Here is a 26,914-nt window from a genome sequence, read left to right as displayed (position 1 = left end):
CTGAAACAATAAAATATTTTATTACTATCACTAAAAATAATTCAAGATAGGCTTATTTATAATAAAAGATAGAAAACTAGACTTAGCCTCCTAAGTCTAGAGGCTCCTCATATATCTGTAGGTACTGCTTCCTACAAAAATTTTAGCTTGATTTTTAGGAAAACCAGACTGTACTATTAAAGGTGTCTTTGCTTGCCCAGATGTTATTGATTCAGATTATACCAATCAAATTCATGTTATGGCTTATTCCCATCTACTCCAAGAAATTACACTTCTAACTCAGTTTTAACAACTGATTATTATTCCTTATTCAGACCCACAGGCCCGTAGTGATAATCCTGGAGTTTTGACTTCTTTAAAAATCAAAGAAATATGGTTTTGCCAGCTGAAGATAGGTTCTGCCAGTGAGTGATATTTGAAATTTTGGGAACTTTTCAGAAGGTATGTAAATGCTAGGGGTCCTGAGAGGCTGGGTTGGTGGTTGGTGGTCATTCAGGGGAGTTGGTTGTGGTTTTTTTAGTAGTTGTGCCCAAAGAAAAAACAAGAAGAAAGAAATTAGATTCAAGGATCTCTCTCCTCTGTCTTTCTTTTCTCCTATCTAGTGATAGGAGGTGAAACACAGGAGCAGGGCAGTGGATAAAGGATGGGGAAAAAAAGAAGCTACAAAGTAGCTTATACTGGAATCAATTGATGTCTCTTGATAAACCTTTTATCATAGTACTAGTCAAATGGATACCCATAGGCATAGGAGAAAATGCTTCTATGATAATTAACCAATCCTGCCCTTTAATTAGCACACTCAATCGCCAGTTTTAAGTCTTTAAGGGATTGGTGGCAAAAGTAATCCTCTACAAATTGTCGAAGATGTATGTGCAGTTTTCTAAAATGGAACTGCCGTTTTTAACCCCACGTATTTACCCTGAACTGCCATTTTTAACCCTATATATTTACCCTTAACTTTCACCGTTTGGGGTTAAGAGATTGCCTGTCTCAATGAGGTTGTAACATCTCTATATCTGAATATCCCTTTCCTATGGATCATTGACAAACATACCTAAAGTTTCTTGGAATAGAAGGTTGCCTTGTTTGAGTAGATCAGTGGCCACTTAAGGAACATGAACTTAAACATCTATGTGCTGACTAGTTTTATATCAAGCTAGAGTAATTTTGAAAGAAAGAACTTCAGTTGAGAAAATACCCTCCTAGAGTGTCCTGTGTGTAAGCCTGTCGTATATTTTCTTCACTGATGAATGATGTGGGAGTGTAGTGTTACTCCTGAGCTGGTGGTCTTGTGTGCTCTAGGAAAAAAGACTGAGCAAGCCACAAGAAACAGGCTAGGAAGTAGCATTTCTCCATGGCCTCTGCATCAGTCCTGTCTCTAGGTCCTGCCTTGAGTTCCTGTCCTGATTTCCGTGGATGATGGTCCACAAGCAGTAAGAGGAAATAAAATCTTTTCTTCCCCAACTTGCTTTTGGCCATGGTGTAACATAACAATAGAAACCCTAACCAAGAACAACTTCAGGATGACTGTGTGGAACCATTCTTCAACACCAGGAATACTTCTATATTACTCCAATTGCTTTTTACTATCGCTTTACACTTTGATAATAATAAATATTTTTCACTGCCTATTCTCAATAATCAAACACCTACGTCTCATTTTCAATGCAAAATAACTTCCCCAAGACATGATCTTTCTGATGTCAGAAAGGCCCCACTTTCTGACAATGGTGGGTAAATGAGGCAATGCACTCTACCAGACAAAAATGTCCATGTACTTGTGCATTTTATTATAAAAAGGATATCCAATTGGCCATCTCTACTGCAGATATCAATATGCTGGTTTTAAATGATTTTCAAACTTCACTACAGAACTTTCATTTACAGCTTGCACTGTAATGCAGACAAAACTGGCAATGTTCCACACAGCTGTCTTGGATGTACTATTGCTCAATCTTCCACTAAACCTCATTGAATACAGTTATCTACCCAAGAATATAATTTCAAATTTTTGTTTCAACAAGTTTTAGGTAATAGCAATTGGCTTCAACCTTTCTTGGGAACTCCCACTGTGCCTCTTTCTCATCTTTTGCCACACTTGAAGGAGATATTGATTTGATCTCATCTTTTACATGAACTTCTCTTGCATTTACAGCAATTACAAATGGTATTTTAAGCCCTGGAACAAAGATAACTTTCTCTCACACATGCTTACATTTACTCCTCTATTATATTTAACACTCTTCTTTCCTTCTATTAGCCATTAGGCAATTAATTTCCTCTTTAGTCATTCTAGAATGGCTATTTCTTCCAAACACAGCTAAACAACAACAACAATAAATTTCCCAAAGCATCATAGAATGATTTTCATTTAACAAAACAGAACCAGATTAACTCAACTTACTAACAAGATCTTAATACCATATATCTTTTTATATTTCAAGATGATTTCAACTTTCTTTTACAAACCGTGATAGCTTGGGCAGACAAATATTCTTCACCTCTTTCCTATAGAGACTATGTGAAATTCTATCCCTTCTTATATAGGCTTTCTTTTACATATGTACACACCCTATTTGTTTTTTTTTAATTCTTTATTAATTACACTTTATTCACTTTGTACCCCCACTATGGTTCCCTCCCTCCTCCCATCCCAATCCTTCCCTTCCTCCTCCCTCTGCACACATACCCCTCCCCAAGTCCACTGATAGGAGAGGTCCCCCTCTCTTTCCTTCTGATCTTAGTCTATCAGATCTCATCAGAAGTGGTTGCATTGTCTTCTTCTGTGGCCTGGTAATGTTGCTTCCCCCTCAGGGGGAGGTAATTAAAGAGCAGGCCAATCAGTTCATGTCAGAGACAGTCCCTGTTCCAATTACTATGGAATCCACTTGGACACTAAACTGCCATGGGCTACATCTGTGCAAGGGTCTTAGGTTATCTCCATGCATAGTCCTTGGTTGGAGTATCAGTCTCAGGAAAGACCCCTGTGCTCAGATTTTTTGATTGTGTTGCTCTCCTTGTAGCGTTCCTGTCCTCTCTAGCTCTTAATATTTCCTACTTCATACATAAGATTCCATGCACTCTGCCCAAAGGTTGCCCATAAATCTCAGCATCTGCTCTGATAGCCTGCAGGGCAGAGCCTTTCAGAGGCCCTCTGTGGCAGGTTCCTAACTTGTTTCCTGTTTTCTCCTTCTTCTGATGTCCATCCTCTTTGCCTTTCTGGATAGGGATTGAGCATTTTAGCAAGAGTCCTCCCTCTTGATTAGTTTCTTTAAGTGTACAGATTTTAGTAGGTTTATCCTATATTATATGTTTATTTGTTTTTTTAAATAAATTTATTCATTTATTCATTTTACATCCTGATTACAGCCCCACCCTCCTCTCTTTCTGGCCCCATCTTCCCACTCTCTTCCCTTTTCCCCCATCCTCTTAGCTTCAGAAAAGGGCAGCACCCCCCCAAACTCACCCTGGCCCATCAAGTCTTATCCAGACTTAGTACATCCTCTTCTAGTTAGGCCCAACAAGGCAGCCCAGCTAGGGAAAAGTGATCCAAAAGCAGGCAACAGTGCCCATGCCAGATATGACCTACAGTCACCTTGTTGCTAGGGGACCCACATGAGGACCAAGCTGCCCATCAGTTCCATATACACATTCTATTTGTAAAGCACTATTTTTTTTTCATATGGAACCAAACAATCGGGCAAAGGTGCCATTACATGACATGATGCTGCTGAAGTATGGTACTCTCTTGTTATACCTGGAATAATCACAAACCAGCAGGCATAGTTTTTGGATGTCCTGTTGCCTTTAGAAAACTCTCAGACTGACCCTTCAATTTACTAACTGATTATCATTACTTGGCTCAAGCTGTCCCACTATTGTTTCAAGCCACTTTGACTCATGCTTCAGAGTCCACCTTGTTACCTACATTTATCAGCCTTCAAAGACTCCTTCGCAGACAAACTCCTCCTGTTTTCATGAAACATTTTTTGATCCCATACAAAACTACCTGGCACCATCACCATAGGAAATGGTCATTTTGTGCCAGGGATAATGGAGCTCAGTCCATGAAATAACACTCAGCATCTATGATGTGAATTTTCAACAGAGAATATAGGAGATCCAAAGAGCATGTGAGAAGCTCTAAGGATCCTGAGTATTGATAGTGTTGCATCAAAAAAGAGATTGATTTATTTATTATAGATTTGGTGTTCTGCCTGAATGTATTCTTGGACACCAGAAGAGAGCACCAGATCTCATTATAGATGGTTATGAGCCACTGTGTGTGGTTGCTGGGATTGAATTCATGACCTCTGGAAGACAGCTGGTGCTCTTAACTTCTGAACTATCTCTCCAGACCCCAATGCTGCATTTTTTCTTTACTTTTATTATTATTATCATCATTTATTCAATTTGTACCCTGGCTGTGTCCCCTCCATCACCTCCTTCCAAACTTGCTCTCTCTCCCTATGCCCCTCCCATAGTCTACTGGTGGGGGAGGACCTTCTCCCCTTCCATCTGACCCTAGCCTATCAGGTCTCATCAGGACTGGCTACATTTTCTTCCTCTGTGGCCTGGTAAGTCTGCTCCCCCCAGGGGGAGGTTATCAGAGAGCCTGCCACTGAGTTCATGCCAGAGAAAGTCCCTGCTCCCCTTACTAGGGATCCCACTTGGAGACTGAGTCTATGGGCTACATCTGAGCAGGGGTGTTAGGTCCTCTCCATGCATGGTCCTTGGCTTGGGTATCATTCTTTTCAGGGACCCAGGGATCAATTTTCATGGATCTGTTGGTCTCCTTATTTTGGAGCTCCTGTCCCCTCTAGGTCTGTCTATCTCCCCCTTCTTTCCTAAGATTCCCTGCACTCTGCCTAAAGTTTGGCTATGAGTCTCAGACTCTACTTCGATACCTCAATGAATAGAGTCTTTCAGAGGCCCTCTGTGGTAGGCTCCTGTCCTGTTCCCTCTCTTCTTCTGCTTCCGATGTCCAATGCTGCATTTTTATTATAGGCAATTTCATATAAAGATAACAAGCAATCAGCTGGGCGCTGTGCCACACACCTGTAATCCCAGCACTGGGGAGACAGAGGCAGGTGGATCTCTGTGAAATCGAGGCCAGCCTGGTCCACAAAGAGAATCCAGGACAGCCAAGGCTACACAGAGAAAACCTGTCTTGATAAAACAAACAAAACAAAACAAAAACCAAAAAAAACAATATAGTGCAATCATTAAATACTACTTTAAAGAAACTAGAATGTTTAGCATAATAGATTACCTGTGAGAACAAAGACAAGAAAGTTTGGATAGGAATGTATATAGAAATATAATCAACCTATACTTCAAAAGAAACGACTCATTCCCATATCCTTGAGGTAGAAGCATCTGTCATCTGTCGCACACATCATTTCTCAATATCCTCCCTATGCCAAGGGTCAGAGTACTCTGAGACATAGAATGTGGTTCTTTCTCAGATGATACTGTTGGCAACATTTCTCCCTTCTGTTACTGTAATAAAGTTAGCGTGACTAGTGTTGGAACCAGTTCTTCTGGTCTAGTTAGTGGTTTCATTCTGCTTGACAGACTGCACAAAAAAGAAACACAATAATTAGAATCATTAAACCAACCAAGCTAAACACATGAGTTTTACAATATTTAATGAGACTGAAGGACACCATTCCTTCTTCAGCTAGTCCCTTCGACAACTGTTCATTTTCAGACAGGGGAGGCTTAGCCAAAACCTTATATTGTAACTTTAGTACATCCAATAATACACTAAAAATCAATCTAATCCCAACAAATGAGTTTTAATCCTAGATTATTAGCTTTATGATTTATTATATGGAACTTAGGGAACAATATTGGGTTACATTATAATGACATCTTATTCATGTCCTATACCTACCTACTCTCCCAACCAAATAACCTAGTCATTTAGTAATTAAGTTTCACCAAGAATCTCTTAATTGATGTGAATTTGGGTTTTCCAAGTTTCAGTAAAGCTCTTTTGAATTTTTTTTTTTTTTATGTAAGAAAGCTGTTTTTACTTCTTGGTATGAAGCTCATGTCTGTAGTGGCTACTACATCTAAACTAAGGTCACAATTCTAGCAATTAGACACCACACACAACTTTTGGCGCATTTCTGTAGGTTTCATGCATAAAGGCTACAGTTGCAGTCTCTTGCAAGGTTCTTCAGAACTGACCGGACCCCAGGCAGCTCCTGGTCTTTTAAAAATTATAAACATAGAGTCTATTCCCCTAATCAATATGCTTAATCTATTGCTGCAAATAGCAGACAAGACAGGTACTATGATATAACATTCAGATTCATTATTTATTATATGACTATTTCCTGACAACATAACACAGGGGTTAAGGGGATTAAGTATGCATGTTAATGCTTGTAATTACTTATTTTGGGTTATGTTTAGATAGACAGCATTTTGAGTTGCATTCCAGTGACAATCTCCTTTCCATACTCTTACTAACCCCCCTTTATTGCTTCAACTTCGAAACGTGATCCTGCATAGGCCCAAATCCCATCCTGAGGGATGAGTGACTAACCCATCTATTGTTCACTCAGTGTGTTACTTGAATGAATTACCATGTGCTAAGAGTGACTGAATTACATTACAATGAGTCCTCATCTCAACAATCGATTTTTTCTATCAAACAGTTCTCTGTGTGGTTTCCAAATCACCTCTCTTTTAGGTGGGCTTCTATAACTAGGATGTGGAATAACACACTCAAATCAATTTAACTGTCCCCTTGTGGAGTCCCCTTGCCAACAATTAGCATAAAAACATCTATTTGGATTGTAAGTGACCGTGTTAAGGATTTCAGGATAAGATCCCCAAGATGCTATAAAATTTAATACAGTCTTATGATCTTGTTTCTTGGGTACCCAGGCCTGCCAGCTCTGTAATCTTGAGCAATAATAAAGGGAGTTATTAGCAGTAATGCATAGCAGAGGCTGGGAAGCTAGACCAGTATAGTTGTAAAGGAATCCATTCATGAGTTCTGTGGCAATTAAGGATTTAGAAAAGGACAAGCATTTAAAAATACTGTTGGTGGAGCATCAAGACAAATATCATGATCAATTCTAGAAGTCTGAGGAATAGGTCACCTATAAACGTGCCTGTAAGTAGAACATGTGGAAGCACTGATGATAGAGACCATCATTAAAAAAAAAAGGGGGGGAAGAAGCTGCCCCAAATCTTTTAACTCTTGTACTTTTGTTTTTTTTTTTCACTTTTCCTCAGTTCACAGGTGCTGCTGCTTGTATTTGCAAAAGGGTCACTTTGGTCCCTAGTTGACCCATAGCATTAATTTGAAAGCAATTTGTGGCCTTGATGGGAGGCTCCATTGGACTGGGGTTGAATATTTTTTCCTGGAATCCAAAGACAGTCATATTCTTGATTTATTATAGGCATATCCCTTGCTTCTCCAAAGAAGGTTTGAGGAGCCTTTCTATGTAGTATCCAATGGATTTCACGAGAAAACCTTCAGGTGAGCTCCAGAATGCCATGAGGAACCTGTATAGTGCTTTTCTACAGAAGAACATTATCACTTGTAAAAAAAAAAAAAAAAAAATAAGGGTTATTAATGATTGAGATAACAAATCAGTAGGTTTGAATGATTTACTTTCCTCATTGTGTTTTTGTTGTTACGGTTTCAAGAGTTCATTAGCCTGTTCAACAATAGCTTGTCTTGTAGGCTGTACAAAATGCTGTTTTTGTGTGTAATACTTCAAAATAAGCAGAATGTTTGGAAAACTGAATTATTATGTGAGGATGTGCGGAACTCCAAGAACTATGAATTCTGTGAGACAGTGTGTGTGTACATGGGTAAATAAAGGCTTCAGCAGGCTGAGCTATAGCCCAAAGAAGGTGATAACAGGTATTAAAATGGAAACACGAACATGTTGTGGATGTTTTGGTTTATGATATGTAAACACATTTTTGCTACAATCCAAGTTGGGGATTTTAGTTTGTCCACACCTGTTAAGTGTCTCGTGCGGAGCATGGTCTGTGCCAGATGGAATTAGGTGAACTCTGAGGACTCTGAGGGGTATAAATATGACAGCCCAGAGGAGGAAGGCACAACTGCTTGGAGGAGGAGTGCTTGCTGCAGGTTCATCCTGCTTCCTCATTTGCTATTTGTTGATTTGGTGGTTACCTGGACTTCTGGATTTCCTGATGACTGATAGTGGTACTGACCCCAACAGAATCCTATGACCCTACCCAGTGAGAAGTAGCAGGGAGAACTCCAGCCCCTGTCCCCACTAACAGTTGGGGGATTGGAAGGGAGGTAGTTTAACAACCCTAAATAAAGTAGGTTTATTAGAAAATCAAGGACAACATGAACATAAGCTTGACATCCAAATGGCTTAATATGAGCAACACCTATTCGCTATTCCTGCTCTGCAAGAATTCAAGTAGTCCTTAAAATTGAAGGAACCAGTGGAGTTAAATGTACACATTTGGGTCAAAAGCATAAAGTGGTAAAGTGGGTGTAACTTTATTGTGGGGAGGGATGAAACTATTTGAACATTTTGAAGTAATAGAGCATATAAATTTTAAGCTTGATGAAAAACAGAAAATCTAGAAGATCTGTGTTAGCATTACCGTATGTTAAGGGACCAAATAATGTAGAACAAATGTGTATAATGTAAAATGAAGACATGCCATTTTAAATAGCTTGTTGAATTTCATGGAAAAATACATTTACCCCTTCAAAGGATGTTGCCTTACTTAGAGCAGTCTCTAAAAGTGAGCTTATACAGACTACATAATGGAAATATGAAACAATGTTAACATTATTGGGGAAATCTTTAAGAAGCATAAAGATAGTTACCAATTCAGCATGTTGCACAGAGGAATGGATTATTTGTTGTTTTTATCGTCCAGCATTTAGCTGTTCTTGAAGAAGAACCATCTATAGGATCATGTGGGTATTGGATAGAGGGAAGTAAAAGTAGAAACAATAAAGTACATTTTACAAATTGTAAGGCTTTTATCTTTGAGATAATGGTGCATTATTTTGTTCTGAAAATGATGCTAATTGTGTCTGCCAACAGAGATCGAAACTGTAAAGAGAAGTCCCTTAAGAATCATCAAAAGATATAACAATAAAATCCAGATCATGTTCATTCAGTAAATTATCCCAACCCCTCATTTTTCTACCAGCAAGATTAGATGAATATAGGGGCCACAGATCTGTACGGTTGTAAGGGTAAGTACAGCCATTCCACAATAGTGAAAGCAGCCTAAAATAGTCTTAGAGGATGCAGTGGAGTAGGCGAAATATAAAGATATACAGGTAAGTTGTAGATAATGCCTGTCAGTTGAATATTTTGAATAGCCTTACCTAACCAATTGTAATGTGACATGAACCTCAGTACTTAGGGTATATGTAGAGGATAGGTCAGAATCTCCTTTAAGGATATTTTTAAATGGTTGTAATTCATTTGTGGAGATATATAAGAGCAGTCTCGTGCAGTTAATGCCACCCAGTGATTTTTGAAAATCATTGGATGGTTTTAAGGATGATGCTTGAAGCTGTATTTTTGTACCTTTTTTTTTTTTTTTGGTATTATTTCAAGACTACTCTTTTCAAGTCAGCTAATGGTATAGTGGAAAACTTTGAACAGTAGGTATTTTGTTTTGCAAGAAAGAAGAATATCATCCATATAATGTATAATACAAGGTTCAGGGTATTTTTTCTCTTTTCTATTTTTTTTATTATTAGTTACATTTTATTAACTCTGTATCCCATCTGTTTCTCGCTCCCTCATTCCCTCCTAATCCTACCCTCCCTCCCTCATCTCCTTCCCCTTTCCAAGTCCACCGATTGGGGAGGACCTCCTCCCCTTTCATCTGACCCTGGTTTATCAGGTATCTTCAGGACTGGCTGCAAAGTCCTCCTCTGTGGCCTAGTAGGGCTGCTCCTCCGTAGAGGGTGGGGAGGGAGGTAAAAGAGCCCACCACTGAGTTCATGTCAGAAATCGTCCCTGTTCCTCTTACTAGGGTACCCACTTGGATACTGAGTCTGTGCATCATTCCTTGAGGAATAAATTCCCATTGATATCTCTGTACAAGTTCCTTACCTTTTAAGGCAAACTTTTCCTTATATCCTTGGAAGTTAAGGAAAAGTAAAAAAAAAAAAAAAAAAAGAAGCAATCTTTTAAATCTATCACAATAAGAAGAAATCTGTAAGAATGGTTGTGGGGGCAGTCCTGGTTGCAAAGGCCTCATGAGCTGCAGTATTTTATCTACAGCAGTAAGTCTTGTAACAGCTATCATTTTCTAGTTTTTTTGTTTTGGTGTTGGGGTGAAATAGTATTCCAAGGACTATTGGAGGACTCTATATGCCCACTATCCAACTGTTGCTACACCAGTATTTTAAGGTATTCCAATATTTTACCTTTATTTCATCACTGATCAGGCCAAAATTGTGAACCAGTCTCCCATGTGACAGGAACAACATGCATCTGGGTTAAATAAATTTGAATATTCTTAACCAAATTTATCTTTCTTAACAAAAATCTCAAGGCATGACTGTAAGCCATTTTTATTGTTTTTCCCATTCTAGGGGCCTAGGTGCCTTAATTCTATTAGAAGAGATAGTAGTAACTTCTGTTAGGGCCTAGTCCTTTTAGCATAAGTTTAGCCATTTTTGGTTTTGGCCCACCAGCCACATCATTTCAACTTGTTGCTGACACAAAAGAATCTCTGTACGAGGTCAGGCTGACCAAAAAGTATGTTTATGTTCAGCCTACTCTGTGACCTTGTTGTTTCTAGAAATTCACCCACCATAAGCGCAGCTGGCCCTAACCATAAAATTTATATGGGACCAATCAAGTTAAAGGTCAGCTAGAACTGCTTGTCTAGTTAGCAAAAATAATGAGTCAGAACTGACCACCCTGTACCACCATCTACCACTTCCCTGTATGAGCTAATTGCCATTTTTGCCTTTATAACCTGTCCCTGGAAAATAGGCTGAGGACACAGTTAAGCTCCCAAGTCCTTTTGTGTCCCTGATTGCAATCAGCTTGGAAAATGTGCCCAATAACACAACTATATGTAACTGAGATAGGTGTCTGAATGGTTTTTGCAGCTTATTCTGTATCCTAATATGTCCACTTAAGAAAAGAAACTTGAGAAAGCACCAGATTGATTTCCACAGTGGTTGTACAAGTTTACATTCCCACCAGCAGTGGAGGAGGGTCCCCCTTTCTCCACATCCTCTCCAGCATGTGTTGTCACTTGAGTTTTTGATCTTGGCCATTCTGATGGGTGTAAAGTGAAATCTCAGGGTCGTTTTGATTTGCATTTCCCTGATGGCTAATGAGGTTGAGCATTTCTTTGAGTGTTTTTCTGCCATTCGATATTCCTCTACAGAGAATTCTCTGTTTAGCTCTATTCCCCATTTTTTAATTGGATTGCTTCATTTGTTGCTTTTCAGCTTCTTTAGTTCTTTATATATACTGGATATTAGCCCTCTGTCAGATAAAGGGTTGGGGAAGATTCTTTCTCAATCTGTAGGCATTCGTTTAAGATCCAGCCATACCACTCCTAGGCATATATCCAAAAGAGGCTCAAGTACACATTAAAGACATTTGCTCAACCATGTTTGTAGCAGCTTTATTTGTAATAGCCAGAAGCTGGAAACAACCCAGATGCCCCTCAACTGAAGAATGGATACAGAAATTGTGGTACATCTACACAATGGAATATTAGTCAGCAATGAAAAATAAAGAAATCATGAAATTTGCAGGTAAATGGTGGGACCTGGAAAAGATCATCCTGAGGGAGCTAATCCAGAAGCAGAAAGACACACATGGTATATACTCACTCATATAAACATATAATATAGGATAAACCTACTAAAATCTGTACATCTAAAGAAACTAATCAAGAGGGAGGACTCTGACTAAAATGCTCAATCCCCATCCTGAAAAGCAAAGAGGATGGACATCAGAAGAAGAATAAAACAAGAAACAAGTTAGGAACCTGCCACAGAGGGCTTCTGAAAGGCTCTGCCCTGCCGACTATCAAAGCAGATGCTGAGACTTATGGCCAACTGTTGGGTAGAGTGCATGGAATCTTATGTAGTGGTGGGAAATATTAAGATCTGGAGAGGACAGGAACCCCACAAGGAGAACAACAGAACCAGAAAATTTGAACACAGGGGTCTTTCCAGAGATTCATACTCCAACCAAGTACCATGCATGGAGATAACCTAGAACCCCTGCACAGATGTAGCCCATGGTAGGTCAGTGTCCAAGTGGGTTCCATAATAATGGGAAGAGGGACTGCCTCTGACATGAACTGATTGGCCTGCTCTTTCATCACCTCCCCCTGAGGAGGGAGCAGCCTTACCAGGCCACAGAGGAAGACAATGCAGCCACTCCTGATGAGTCCTGATAGACTAGGATCAGAAGGAAGGAGAGGGGGACCTCCCCTATCAGTGGACTTGGGGAGGGGCATGTATGAAAAGGGGGGAGGGAAGGTGGGATTGGGAGCGGAGGAGGGGGTTAAGGGGGAATACAAAGTGAATAAAGTGTAATTAATAAAAGTTTAAAAATAAAAAAAGAAAAGAAATTTGAGGTTGGAGAGATGGCTCAGTGGTTAAAAGCACTTGCTCTTCCAAAGGTCATGAGTTCAATTCCCAGCGACCACATGGTGGCTCACAACCATCTATAATGTGAACTGATTCCCTCATCTGGCATGTGTAAATGCAGATAGAACATTCATATACATAAAATAAATAAATCTTATTTAAAAAAAAAAAGGAAAAAAAATTGTCTTCATTATTTTTAAAGGAATATCTGCCACAAATGGTTCTATAGATCCTGTATGCTCTTCATGATCTCTCCATTTTATTATCTCAGAAGGTTGTTGTTGTTTTCCGGGTTGAGGACCCAAAACAAATCAAAATAAAGAGAGTGACTGAATAGGGTATTGTCATGATTTTTTAATTTAAATTTTAATTTTTTTAATTTTAATTTTTCTATACAATTTATTCATTGTATATCCTGATTGAAGCCCCCTCCTTCAACTCCCCCCAGTACTACTCTTCCTCACTCTTCCCCCATATCCCCTTCCTCTAGTCTACTGAAAGGGGGAGTTCTCCACTATTGTCATTTGCCCATAGCTTGTTAAGTCTTATCAGGACTGCCTGGATCCTCTTCCTCCATGGCCTGCCAAGGCCACATGACCAGAGGCAAGTGATCAAAGGGCAATCAACTGAGTTCATGATAGACACAGCCCTTGCACCACTCAAGTCCAGATGGAGACTGAGCTGCAATCTGCCATATCTGAGCAGGGTGTCTAGGTCTACCATGCATTGTCCTTGGCTGGTGGATCAGTCTATGCAGGACCCCCTCTGTTCAGATTTTTTAGTTTTGTTGTTCTCCTTGTGGGGCTCCTGTCCACTCTGTATCCTTCTATTTCCACCCCTCTCTTCTTCCATAAGACTCCCTGCACTATGCTCAAAGTTTGGCTGTATGTCTCAGCATCAGCATTGCTCCATTGTTGGGTGAATCCTTTCAAAGACCCTCTATAGTAGGCTCCCATCCTGTTTCCTCTCTTCCACTGCTTCTGGTGTCTATCCTGTTTGCTATTCTCTATGAGATTTAAGCATCCCCCCTTGGGTCTTACTTAGTGTTTCGCTTCTATAGATCTGTAGATGGCTATCCTTCATTATATGGCTAACATCCTCTTATGAGTGAGCATAGACCATGCCTGTCTTTCTGTTTCTGGTTACCTCACTCAGGATGATCTCTTCTAGTTCCATCCACTTGCCTGCAAATTGCCTGATTTCCTTGTTTTAATAGCTGAGAAATATTCCATTTTGTAGATGTACAACAACTTTTGTGTCCCTTCTTCAGTTGAGGGTCATTTCATTTCTTTCCAGATTCTGACTATCACAAATAAAGTTGCTATAAACATAGTTGAGCAAATGTCTTTATTGAATGGTAGGACATCAATTGGGCATATGCCCAAGAGTGGAATAGCTGGATCTTGAGGTAGTACTAATACCAATTTTCTGAGAAAGCACCAGATTCATTTTCAAAGTGGTTGTACAAGTTTACATTCCCACCAGCAATGGAGGAGGGTTACCTTTTCTCCACATCCTCTCCAGCATGTGTTGTCACTTGAGTGTTTGATCTTAGCCATTCTGATGGGTGTAAGGTGAAATCTCAGGGTTGTTTTGATTTGCATTTCCCTCATGACTAAGGATGCTGAGTATTTCTTTAAGTGTTTCTCTGTCAATTGTTATTCCTCTGTTGAAAATTCTCTGCTTAGATCTGTACTCCAATTTTAACTGGATTATTTGGTTTGTTGGTGTATAATTTCTTGATTTAGTTATATATTCTGGATATTAGCCCTCAATAGGATGCAGGGTTGTTGAAGATCTTTTCCCAGTCAGTATGCTGTTGTTTTTGTTTGTTTCTTTGTTTTCTGTCAGCAGTGTCCTTTGCTTTAGAGAAGCTTTTCAGTTTTCGTGAGGTCCCATTTATTAATTGTAGATCTTAGAGCCTGAGCTGTAGGTGTTGTGTTCAGGAAATAGTCATCTGTAACAATGAGTTCCAGGCTCTCCCCAATTTTTTATTTTAATTTTAATTTTTATATTAGTTTATTCACTTTTTACAGAGGGTAGAGTCTTTCAGGCTCTGTTAAGCTCCTGTCTTCTTTCCTGTTTTCTCCTTCTTCCAATGTCCGCCCCGTTTGCTTTTCTGAATGAGGATTGATCATCTTACCCAGGGTCCTCCTTTTTACTAAGCTTCTTTAGGTGTACAGATTTTAGTATGTTTATCCTATATTATATGTCTAATATCCACTTATAAGTGAGTATATACTATGTGTGTCTTTTTGCTTCTAGCAAACCTCACTCAGTATGATCTTTTCTAAATCCCAACATTTGCCTGCAAATTGCTTGATTTCCTTGTTTTTAATTACTGAGTAATATTCCATTGTGTAAATGTACCACAATTTCTGTATCCATTCTTCAGTTGAGGGGCATCTGGGTTGTTTCCTGATTCTGGCTATTACAAATAAAGCTTCTATGAACATAGTTGAGCAAATGTCCTTGTAGTATACTTGAGCTTCTTTTGGAAATATGCCTAGGAGTGGTATGGCTGGATCTTTGTCTCTAAGTCCACTGATAGGGGTGGCCCTCCTTCCTTTTCATCTGACCCTGGTTTATCAGGTCTCATCAGGACTGGCTGCATTGTCCTCCTCTGTGGTGTGGCAAGGCTGTTCCTCCCCTCAGGGGGAGATGATCAAAGAGCCAGCCACTGAGTTTATTTCAGAGACAGTCTCTGTTCCCCTACTAGGCAACCCACTTGGATACTGAGCTGCCATGGTCTACATATGTGCAGGAGTTCTAGGTTGGAGTATCAGTCTCAGAAAAGACCCCTGTGCCCAGATGTTTTGGTTTTGTTGCTCTCCTTGGTGAGCTCCTGTCCCCTCCACGTTTAACATATTAGTTATATTTATCCTAATATAAACATATTATATAAACAATATATAAACATATTATATAAACTAATATAAACGTATTAGTATGTTTAACCTATATTATATGTCTAGTATCCACTTATAAGTGAGTATATACTTTGTATGTCTTCCTGTTTCTGGGATACCTCACTCAGGATGATCTTTTCTAGATCCCACCATTTACCTGTAAGTTTCATGATTTCCTTATTTTTAATTGCTGAGTTCCATTGTGTAAATTGCTGAGTTCCATTGTGTAAATTGCTGAGTTCCACTGTGTAAATGTACCACAATTTCTGTATCCATTCCTTAGTTGAGGGACATCTTGGTTCTTTCAAGGTTCTGGCTATTAATAATAAAGCTGCTACAAACATGGTTTTGCAATGTCCTTGTTGTATACTTGAGCATATTTTGGATATATGCCTAAGACTGGTATAGCCAGATCTTGAAGAAGCGCTATTCCTAATTGTCTGAGAAAGGGCCAGACTGATTTCCAAAGTGGTCATACAAGTTTCCATTCCCACCAGCAATGGAGGAGAGTTCCCCTATCCCAACATCCTCTCCAGCATGTGTTGTCACTTGAGTTTTTTATCTTAGCCATTCTGATGGATTAAGGTGAAATCTCAGGGATGTTTTGATTTGCATTTCCCTCATGACTAAGGACGTTGAGCATTTCTTTTTTTTTATTAGTTACATTTTTTATTTTTTATATTAATCACAGGTTATTTACTTTGTATCCCAGCTGTATCCTGCTCCCTCATTCCCTCCCAATCCCACCCTCCCTCCCTCATCTTCTCCCTGCCCCTTTCCAAGTCCACTAACAGGGGAGGACCTCCTCTCCCTCCAGCTGACCCTAGCTTATCATGTCTCCTCAGGACTGGCTGCAATGTCCTCTTCTGTGGCCTAGCCAGGCTGCTCTTCCCTCACGGGAGGGGAGTGGAAGACCTCGCCATTGAGTTCATGTCAGAAATATTCCCTGTTCCCCTTATTAGAAAACCTATTTGGCCACTGAGCTACCATGGGCTATATCCGAGCAGGGGTTCTAGATTATATCCATACATGGTCCTTGGTTGGAGAAACAGTCTCATGAAAGACCCCTGTGCACTGGAATATTTGATCCTTGTGGTGCTCCTGTACTCTCCAGGTCTTATTAATACCCCCTTCTTTCATATGATTCCCTACATTCTGCCAATGGTTTTGGAAATCAATCTGGCACTTTCTTAGACAAATAGGAACAGTGATTCCTCAAGATCCAGATATACCCCTCCTAGGCATATATCCAAAAGATGCTCAAGTACACAACAAGGACATTTGCTCAACCATGTTTGTAGCAGCTTTATTCGTAATAACCAGAACCTGGAAACAACCCAGATGCCCCTCAGTTGAGAAATGGATTCAGAAATTGTGGTACTTTTACACAATGGAATACTACTCAGCAATTAAAAACAAGGAAATCATGACATTTGCAGGCAAATGGTGGCACCTAGAAACGATCATCCTGAGTGAGGTATCCCAAAAGCAGAAAGACACACATGGTATATATACTCACTTATATAGACCTATAAGATAGGATAAATATACTGAAATCTATACACCTAAAGAAGATAAACAAGAAAGAGGACTCGGGGTAAGATGACCAATCCTCACTTAGAAAGACAAATGGGATGGGCATTGGATGTGGGAGAAAACAAGTAACAGGACAGGAGCCTACCACAGATGGCCTCTAAAGACTCTACCTAGCAGTGTATCAAAGCAGATATTAAGACTCATAACCAAACCATCAGCTGAGCATTTCTTTAGGAGTTTATCTGCCATTCTTTATAGGCCCTCATGAAAGTGAAAAGCTTCTGTAAAGCAAAGGACACTATCATCAGAACAAAACGAATGCCTACAGACTGGGAAAGGATCTTCACCAACCCTGTATCTGACAGAGGGCTGATATCCAGAATATATAAAGAACTCAAGAAGTTAAAAAGCAAGAAATCAAGTAACCCAGTTAAAAAATGGGGTACAGAGCTGAACAGAGAATTCTCTGTAGAGGTCCCATTTATTGATTGTTGATTTTAGAGGCTGTGTTATGGTGTTCTGTTCAGGAAGTTTTCTTCTGTGCCAATGAGTTCTGGGCTCTTCCCCACTTTTTCTTCTAACAGATTTAGTGTGTCTGGTTTTATGTTGAGGTCTTTGACCCACTTTTAATTTTGTGCAGGATGATAGATATAGGTATACTTGCATTTTTTACATGCAGACATCCAGTTAGACCAGTCTCCTCTTTCTAAACTTTCTAGTTCATGGGGACACAAGGCTCTGTTGCTCACTGGGTTTGCCCTCTATTATTTCTTGTTGCCATGGGCATAGAGGTGAGGAGTAGTCCAGCTTTATACAATTTAGATTTATCTTGATTAGCTCCTTGGTTTCCCTTATGACACCTGGGACATAGCTCTCATGCAAAACATGGAGAGTTTGGCATGCTAAAATTACCATTAGTGTCTAAGCCACCTTTCCCAGGTAAGTAATTTCTTCATTTTATCCCTTTCCTTCCTTTCCTCCAACCATCTACCATTTTTTGCAAACCTCAGGCCTTGCTCCAGACCACATTCTCAAACCCTCTTTCTGCTTTAACCATTTTTCCTGAATAAGCTGAATAACAACTTACATATATATAAACAATGGGTAGCTTGGTCCCCTAGAAAGGGGAAAAGGGACAGTCTCTGACATTCACTCCGTTGTCTGCTTTTCAATTGCATCCCCCTGGCAGGGCTGCCTCACCAGGCCACAGAGGAAGAAAATGGGCTAAGTCCTGATGCAACTTGATATGCTGGCTTGAGCTTGTAGCCCCTTATCTGAGGAGTAGGGGAAGTGGAAAGAAGAATGGGAATGGGAGGAGAGGAGAGAGGGAGGGCCTATGATTGGGATGTAAAGGGACTAAATAAATTAATTTAAAAATAAAATGTATTAAGTGAACTGAAAAATAAGAGACAAAATGAACTTTCTTTCAAATTAAGGGATCAAGAATCAGAAAAAGATAACAATATTGAATATATGTATGTCAAATATGGGGCCACTCAATAAAAAATACTAATGGAATTAAAGACACATAATAACAAAAACTCAAGAATAGCAGTTGATTTAAACATCTCACTTTCTCTAGTAGGTAAGTTATCTGGACAAAAATTTGACAGAGTCACCTCAGAATTGAGTGATATTTTACATCAAATGGACCTAAAATATTTCTACAGAATAGTTCATCCAACACCAAAAAAAAAAAAAATGTATATTCTACATTGCAGAAAGATGGAATCTCCTCTAAAATAGACCAAATTCTGAGACACAAAGCAAATCCTAAACAAATATAGAACAGGAAAAAAAAAACCAATCTAATGTATCCTTTCAGACCAATTATGTAATAAAATTAGAATCAACCACAAATAAAACTCTTGTAAATATACAAAGTCATGGAGATTAAACAACTCAATCCTGAATGATGAATGGTCAATGAAAAAAAATATTCCTAAAAATAAATGAGAATGAAAATAGAAAACACACACACACAATTCTGGGATGTATTCAAAGAAATTTTAAGGGGAAAACTTATAGCCCTGTGTGCCTATTTTAAAAAAATCAGACAGAGCATACTTAAATGACTTAATGAAGCAACTTAAGTGTTTAAAAATGGTGCCATCTAGAAAAGATCATCCTGAGTGAGGTGTCCCAGAAGCAGAAAGACACACATGGTATATACTCACTCATAAGTGGGTATTAGACCTATAAGATAGGATAAACATACTAAAATCTGTACACCTAAAGAAGATAAACAAGAAGGAGGACCCTGGGTCAGATGATCAATACTCACTTAGAAAGACAAATGGGATGGACATTGGATGCAGGAGCAAACAAGTAACAGGACAGGAGCCTACCACAGACGGCCTCTGAAAGACTCTACCTAGCAATGTATCAAAGCAGATGCTGAGACTCATAACCAAACCTTCCTCAGAGTAGAGGGAATCATATGTAAGAAGGGGAGTTAGTATGACCTGTAGAGGACAAGAGCACCACAAGGACCAAATATATCTGAGCACAGGGGTCTTTTCTGAGACTGATTCTCCAAACAAGGACCATATATGGATACAACCTAGAATCCCTGCTCAAATGTAGACTATGGTAGCTCATTATCCATGTAGGCACCTAGTAAGGGAACAGGGACTATTTCTAACGTGAATTGAATGGCTGGCTCTTTGACCTCCCTCCCACCCCCGAGGGAGGAGCAGCCTTGCTAGGCCACAGAGGAGGCCATTGCAGCCAGTCCTGAAGACACCTGATAAGCTAGGGTCAGATGGAAGGGGAGGAGGACCTCCCCTATCAGTGGACTTGGAAAGGGGCAAGGAGGAGATGAGGGAGAGAGGGTGGGATTAGGAGGGAATGAGGGAGCGGCATACAGCTAGGATACAAATTAATAAACTGTAACTAATATTAAAAATTTTTAATTAAAAAAACAAGAACAAAACACGTAGACGACCCTATCCTAATGTCTGACAAAATATGATTCAAAATAAAACCAATCGGAAGAGATTGTTGAGGTCCGCTCCTTTTGGGTAGCATAACTATAACAATTTCTGTTTTAGGCCTAACAGCCACATCATCTCAGCTTGTTGCTGATACAGGGAAAAGCTCTCTGTTAAAGGTCATGTCGACCAAAAACTATGTTTATGTTCAGCATACTCTGTGGCCTTGCTATTCCTAGAAATTCCCCAATCATAAGGTAATCTGGCTCTGACTATAAATTCCACTTCAGACCAAACAACGTAAAGTTCAGCTAGAACTGCTTTGTCTAGTTAGCAAAAATAACTTAAGTCAAAGGTGACTACCCTCTTCCACTGTCCACCACTACCACTACCCTGCATGAGCTAATTACAATTTTTACCTTTATAAGCTAACTTCAAAAGACAATCAAATCACAGTTTGTCTCCTGTGTCCACTGTGTCCCATGATCAGTCTTGAGTTATTGTGTTCAGTAAACCATCCATATCTAACTGAGATCAGTATCTGAATGGTTTGTGTGGCTTCCTCTGGACCCTAACAGAGATAAAGAGGGACACTTCATCCTTATCAAGGGAGCAGTTATCTGAGAAGATGTTATTCTAAACATGTATACATCAAATTGTACCTGGTAGAAAAATATACTACTAGTCTTAAAGACACCAACTTGCATAACCTGTTATCAGTAGATGATTTTGATATCCTGTTTTTTGCCAGATGGGTCATCTAGACGAAAATAGAGAAACATCAAAATTAAATGATATAATACATAATATGGACTTAACAAATACATAAAGTATATTTCACCCAAACACCAAAGAATATTCATTCTACTTAGAAACACATGGACGCTTTTCTAAAATAGACCTTATCCTGGGATACAAAACATATATTTGTAAATTGAAAAAGACTGAAATTTCTCTGTGTGTCCTATCTGATCACAATGGAACAAAACTTAAAACTGGCAACAAACAAACCTCTAGTAAGTCTACTTACTAGAGTAAACAAATCATTCTGAATTAAGAATGAGTCAAAGAAAAAAGCAAGAGAAAAATAAAAATATTCTTGGAACTAAAAGAAAATACATTGAAACAAAACCTGTGGGACTGAAAGGAGTGCTACAGGACAAATTTATAATTCTAACTGCCTGCATTAAAAAAAAAGTAGAAGGAAAAATAAGAAAGACAAATGGGATGGACATTAGAAGTAGGAGAAAACAAGTAGCAGGACAGGAGCCTAGCATAAGGAGCCTCTGAAAGACTCTACCTGGCAGTGTGTCAAAGCAGATGCAGAGACTCATAACCAAACCTTGGGCAGAATGCAGGGAAACATATGAAAGAAAGGGGAGTTAGTAAGACCTGGAGAGGACAGGCACTCCACAGAACCAAATATATTTGGGCACAGGGGTCTTTTCTGAGACTGATTCTCCAAACAAGGACCATGTATGGATGTAACCTAGAACCCCTGTTCAGATGTAGCCCATGGCAGCTCAGTGTCCAAGTGGGTTCCCTAGGGAGGGGAATAGGGACTGTCTCTGACATGAACTCAGTGGCTGGCTCTTTGACCTCCTTACCACCCAAGGGAGGAACAGCCTTGCTAGGCCATAGAGGAGGACATTGCAACCAGTCCTGATGAGACCTGATAAGCTAGGGTCAGATGGAAGGGGAGGAGGACCTCCTCTATCAGTGGACTTGGAGAGGGGCAGGGAGGAGATGAGGGAGGGAGGATGGGATTGGGAAGGAATGAGGGAGAGGACTACAGCTGGGATGCAAAGTAAATAAACTGTATTAATATAAAAAATAAAAAATTAATTAAAAAAGAAAAAAGTAAAAGAGTACAAATAAGACTTAATAATAAAACTCAAAAGTTTGTAAGAACAGGAACAAACTGAACCTAAACCTATTCATTAACAAAAAATAATAATAAATCAGAGTAGAAATTAATGAAATAGAAACAAAGAAAACATTACAAAAATTCAAGTAACCTAAGAGTTGTGGTTTTTTGTCTTTTCTTTTTTGAGAAGATAAACAAGAATGACAGACTTTTGGCCCAAATGACCAGAGAGAGAGAGAGGACCCAAATTAAGAGAGCTAGACATGAACGGACAGGGAAGCATTACAACACAAAAGAAATTTAGAATATTCTACAGGAATACTTTAAAAAAACCTGTATATATTAAGTTGAAAATCTAAAAGAAATGGATGAATTTCTAGATTCATCCAACCACCAAAATTAAACCTTGAAGAGGTAAACAACCTAAACAGACCCCTAACAATTGAAGAGCGTGAAATAGTAAGAACAACAACCTTTCAAAATAAAGCAACTTTGGTCCAGATGTATTCATAGAATTCTTCCAAATTCTTGTAAGAATATCTACAGTCAAGCTTTCTTAAACTACTCAAAAAATAACATCAGAAGTAATGCTGCCAAACTCTTCTTATGAAGCCAGGATCACTCTAATACCCAAACCCGATAAAGACACGATAACAACAAAATGGAAAACAACAGGCCAATATCACCGAAGAACAAAAACTCAAAACTGTCAATGAAATACTTGCAAACCAAATACAGACATACATAAAAATAATTATCTACTATGACACTGATGTCTTTATTCCTGAAATGCAGTTTTATGCAGTATATGCAGATATACACAAGTCAGTAAATGTAGTAAACCAAGTAAGTGGACTTGAAGACAAAAATCATATGATTGTCTCAATAGCCACAGAAAAAGCCATTGACAAAATCCAGCTTTTCCTCATGATAAAAGCCCTAGAGAATATAGGACTAAATGGATTCAATATAATAAAAGCTATATATGGAAAATCAATAGCCAAAATTATTCTAAATATAGAAGAATTTGAAACAATGCATTGAAATCTGGGACAGGAAAGTTCACTATTCCACTTCTATTCAATATGATGCTTGAAGTACTTACTGGAGCATTAAGACAAGAGAAGGAAATTAAAGGGATTCAAATAGGAAAATAACTCAAAATACCTCTATTCGCAGATGACATGACATTAAACATTAGAGATCCCCAGATTTCTACCAGAAAACTTTAAGAAATGGTAAACAATTTGGCAATGTAGCAGGATAAAGAATGAACTTGTGGCCATGTGGCCTGGGTGGGTGGAACACGCCCTAAATGATCCTCTGATGGGTTCCATGAAGGCCCAAGCAGGCAGAAGAAACCTTCAACAACCCTTGCCTGGTGCCATGAAGCACAAGGATGTCATGGCACTCCTGTGATAACCTCAGACACTCAGAAGCCCTCACCCCCACTAAGATGAGCAAAGAAGTGGTGGAGAGATGGAATAAAAAAAGAAGAAGAAGAAGAAGAAGGATGTGTGCACAACGGAGATAGGCAGAACTAGAGACTAGTAGTGAGGAACAGCCTGATGTGAATAAGGGGACATGTCTGTGTCCATGATCCTGTAGCAGAGGGCGTCTGTTATCTCCAAAAGCCTGACCAACATTCTGGTCTAGGCTGCCACTTGGGGCCATGTTGCTGTCTGAGGGCTGTGCAGAGCTGGCCATATCCTTTGTCAGCTCCAGCACTGGGGAGAGCAACCGTTCCCCTAGTTGGATGGGTTTTGGGTGAGCCAAACTTGAAGGCAGTAAAGCTGGTGCTGCCACTCATTTGCTTTGTGGTAGTGGCCTAGGTGAGGGAAAGATGCCCTCCCCCTCTCATCCCTTGCCACCTGGGGCAGACAGAAGGGTTGGCCCCGAGGTCACAACAGTGGGTATGCTGGCTCTGCCTCTCACCAGCTACAGCACTCGGGAGAGCAGGTTCTCGGCCTTTCTTGGATAACACAGTAGAGCTGACCCTAGTTGAGGGCATGAGAGAAGGAGAATTGGCACTGCCTTTGCCATCTACAGAGACAAGCCAGTGCTAGAGAGCTCAGCCCAGTGGTTTGGTTGATGGTAAAGCTGGCAGGTACGACGAAGGCCCAGATCCAAGGCTTTGAGTTGACCCACCCCAATATCCACCCCATCTATGAACTGCTGGAGCATATGAAGGGGGCAGTCCTACAGATCCAAGGCTATAGGATCTCCATGACACAGGGCAACAACAGGATATCCAAGAAGTATCCCAGGGGGATCCAGTATTGATAGTGTAGCAGAAGCCAGAGTCTTCAAATCAGACCAATCACTCATTGCAATGAACATTTACAAGTAAAGAAGTGTGGACAAAATGATATACTATGGACACACTGTGACACACTACAGGTTCCACAATGAGATTTTCCCGTTTTGGTTGGGGTTGCAAAGACAGAAGGTGAGTAGGAAGGGATAGTAAGATGAGTAGGATTGGGGTACATGATGTGAAATTCACAAAGAATCAATAAAAATTAAATTTAAAAAAGAATGAACTTTTATAGAACAATAGTTTTTCTATATGCCAAGAACAAACACACAGAATAAAAGATCCTAGATAATTCCCATTCATAACAGCTTCAAAGAAAATTAAACACTGAAGAATAAACCTAACCAAGGAAGTGAAGAACCTTCTAATGAAAATTTTAAGCCTCTGAAGAAATAAAGACACTAGAAAAAAATAGAAAAAACATCCCATGCTATCCTCATCGATTGGTAGAATTAATATAGTGAAAATGACCATCATTCTAAAAGCCATTATGTACACTGCAATCCCATGAGGATCACGAATAAGCAGGAAATTATAAAACCAGCAAACAGACAAGACAAAGCATCAGTTGATAACACTAAAGATGGACTGTCTGGCAATGGATTGCAAACAGTGGTTTACAAAAGATTGGAGAAATGCAAAAAAATATAGACAAAAAAGTGAATAATATCAGACAACAAACAAAATGTGAAAATAACAAGAACAAATCTATTAAAAAAAACAGAAATTCTGGTGTGGTAGAAGACAATACTTAAACTTAAAAAGCCATGGTAGACTTGTTCATACAGATAAATGGATGAATGAGCTCAAAGGCAGGTTTTGCAATTGCCTTGTCAAAGGAACAAAAAGTTAAAAATACATATGGTGAACTTGAGAAAAAAAATGTATATATATATATATATATATATATATATATATATATATATATATATATCCAGTTATAAGAAAATTAAATAACCTGAAAAAGACAACACAAACCTCACACTACAATCCATTACTTTACATGCCATTTTTTATTTTAACAGAAAAAATAACACATTTCCTAATATACCATTATAAACTCTCATAATTTATGAATAAAAAAAAATTTAAGTAAACAAAAAATTGGTATGTGCGTGCATGCATGTACACACACACACACACACACACAAACACTCTGTATTTTTAAGGCTCCCAGCAGAATATTCACAAGGGATCTTTCAGGCCAGAGGAATGTGAGGTATTTAAAGCCCTTACAGAAAATAAAAATCCCACAGAGAAGAATGAATTCCATTCAGAAATAAAGGTGAAGTGCCCTACTCAAAGTAAATTAAAATCTATCAAATGCCTTAATGTAAGAGGTGGAATTTAGAAACAACTGGATGAAAACAGGAGAAACTCCGGAAGACATAGGATAAACAATTTTCTGAGTAGGATTCCAAATTGTTCAAAGACTAATAAATACAAATGGAATTGCTGAAATGAAAATTGCACAGCTGAGGAAACAATTATCAGATCAAAAGTAAAGAATTTGAGAAAAATTTTACCAGAAATTCATTTGGTAGAGTATTAATATGCAGAATAAATAAATGACTAAAAATTAAATGCCAAAATAATAATCCAATCAATAAATGAGTCATTACTCAAAATAGCCAATAAATAAATGAAAAATGCATAATCATAGAATGATGAAAACAGAAACAAAAATATTCTATCTTATATGAGCCAAAATGGTTATCACTAAGAAAAACAAAACAAAATAAAATGGTGATGAAGATGTAGGGAAGAAGAAAGCCTATGCGCTGTTGATAGCAATGTAAATTAGTCCAGCTACTTATAAAATCAGCATGGAAGTTCCTCATAAAGCAAGGTAGAATTTCCATATGCCTCAGGCATTATATTTGTATGTATGCAACTGAAGGCATAACTTTCAGTATACAATAAAGATTTTTCATACATAGAATATTATTGCAATATTCCAATAATATTATGACTAATTTAGTCATAATAGCTGTTGTAAAAGCAGAGCAGTTGTCATGAAAAAATGATTGGATAAAAATATGTGATATATAGACACAACAATAAATTCTTCAGCCATAAAAAATAATATTATGTTATTTTTGAGCTCCACAAGAAGTGCAACAGACCAAAAATCCTGAGCCCAGGGGTCTTTTCTGAGACTGATATTCCAACCAAGGACCATGTGTGGAGGTAACCTAGAACCCCTGCTCAGATGTAGCCCATCGTAGCTCAGTCTCCAAGTGAGATATTGGGAGGGGACCATTCTATTTTCATGTCTGTTTTAAAATCTGGTTTCTATATGAGAAAAAAAAAAAAACATGAAATTTTGTTTTTGTGAGTCTGGATTATTTTCCTTAACATGGTGATCTCTTCCATCAATTTAATTATTTTAATTTATTACAATTATTCACTTTGTATCCCAGCTGTAGCCCCCTTCCTCATTTCCTCCCAATCCCACCCTCCTTCCCTCTTCTCCTCACATGCCCCGCTACAAGTCCACTGAGAGGGTTGGTCCTCCTCCCCTTCCATCTGACCCTAGACTATCAGGTCTCATCAGGACTGGCTGCATTGTCTTCCTCTGTGGCCTAGTAAGGCTACTCCTCCCTCAGGGAGAGGTCATTAAAGAACCAGCCACTGAGTTCATGTCAGAGACAGTCCCTGTTCCTATTACAATGGAACCCACTTGGATACTGAACTGCCATGGGCTACATCTGTGCAGGGGTTCTAGGTTAT

This window comes from Psammomys obesus, unplaced genomic scaffold (assembly GCF_907164565.1).
Source record: "Psammomys obesus unplaced genomic scaffold, mPsaObe1.curated_primary_1811, whole genome shotgun sequence".
NCBI classification, from domain to species: Eukaryota; Metazoa; Chordata; class Mammalia; order Rodentia; family Muridae; genus Psammomys; species Psammomys obesus.
This window is presented reverse-complemented; position numbering follows the sequence as displayed.